Raw genomic sequence first — 1,701 nt, 5'->3', positions numbered from 1 at the left:
AAAAAAAAAAAAAAAGATCAGCTGGAGGAAAACAGAATAGAAAGAACTGGCTGGAGGCTGAGGCAGGAGGATCACTATAGCCCAAGAGTTTGAGGTTGCTGTAAGCTGTGATGCTATAGCACTCAACACATGGCGAGAGACTGAGATTCTATCTCAAAAAGAAGGGACGGGCTCCTCAGTGCATACTTAGAGTAGACTCTGTTGTATAAGAAGCCAGGATGAAAAAAAAGCACAGGTCTGACCATCCTCTAAGTTCCAAACTTAGGTAACACTCTACTGGCATAACTCTCTGGTAAAGGATTGTCCTTCTTGCCCTTATAGGTGGTTTGATTTGTAAAGTCTGTCTTCTCCCCTGGACTATGTCAGTCTAAGAAAAGTAATGTAGAATTACTCTCATCTTAATTGATTGAATCAGGACCTCACCCCTGCTCTAGAGCATGCCTGGTTGATGCATTAGAGATTGCCACCAAATCTGTCATCCAAAGAGGTCACAGAAATAGTGAGATCACTAATAAAGTGGCAATTTTTTTGTCTTCCTTCAAAGGGGTTATCCAGGCTCAAAGTAAAGCTCCTCAAGTTTATCACCAAAATTGAGAGGCATTAATCTGAGGCAATACAGATATTATTGGAGTTACATGAGATGGACTGATTTTCAGAGCTAATTCTTTTCGTACCTGTCCTTTGTCATCTTCTCTCAATGATTAAGCTTCACTTGTCAGTGTAGGCCGTGGCCTCCTGTTGACCATTTAGCTATTTTTCAGGTTTTTCTGTTTCCCTTTTATGTGATATTAAAGGTAACATCGATTCTTTGCCACTATTTGTGTCATGGAAAGGGTCATAAACACACACCCTAGGACACCGTGCAGATATAACATAGGATTTATTGGGGAGAAGCTTACAAGCAGAGAAATGGTAGAGTGTATGCAGCCCTCTAAATGTTTATTGTCCCACAGCCTAGACTGAAGTTAGATGTGCTGTGTGCCGTGAGGGTCTGGGCCAGAGGGTTAAGCGGAAGGCTGGACACACCATGGGAAACCCTCTCATTAGTGGGAGTGAGCCCAACCCAGACACTGTATTGCATAATTACAGATTACCTAACAAGGGATAGGGAACATCTACTTTTCCTACGTAATAGGAAAAGTATCATGGGATCTCCAGAAATAGCACAAAGCTATGTGCATACCAAGGGTCAGGGCTTGCACACCAAAAGCTCTGGGAATAACCTTGCCTGCCTGGGATGCTGATGACATCATCCCAACCGTCATCTCTCTGCAGATGGCAGCTGGGCCAACTCTTGTGCAAACTACCAAAGGGAGAAAGAAATACATTTCCAGGGCTACCCAGACTTGTCTCTACTTAGCTCCTTCTGACCTTAACCATCTCCCCACAGTGCCTTTCCCTACTGCCGACATCTACGGCCTTTCTGGGCCTGTGCTGCCTCGGCGTCTGTTTCTTCTGTACTGCTGTTTAAGTCTCATCACAATCTTGAGCCCCTTTCTTTTCTTCCCCCCCTTTTTTGTTTGCTTTTTAGCCATTGTTTATTTTAACTATCACTCTCTTTAAAAGCGTCTTATATAACTGGTTACTATAATTCAAAATATTTTCAGTTTCAGACTTGACATCTGTGCTGCCGCTCTGTAACCCTTGTCACGCTGACAGGGCAGCAGAGTCCCGTGAGAGCACGACCTCACTGCCAGCCCC

This window comes from Otolemur garnettii, unplaced genomic scaffold (assembly GCF_000181295.1).
Source record: "Otolemur garnettii isolate 467f Iridium unplaced genomic scaffold, OtoGar3 scaffold00085, whole genome shotgun sequence".
Lineage (NCBI taxonomy): Eukaryota > Metazoa > Chordata > Mammalia > Primates > Galagidae > Otolemur > Otolemur garnettii.
Note: the sequence above shows the minus strand (reverse complement) of the source record.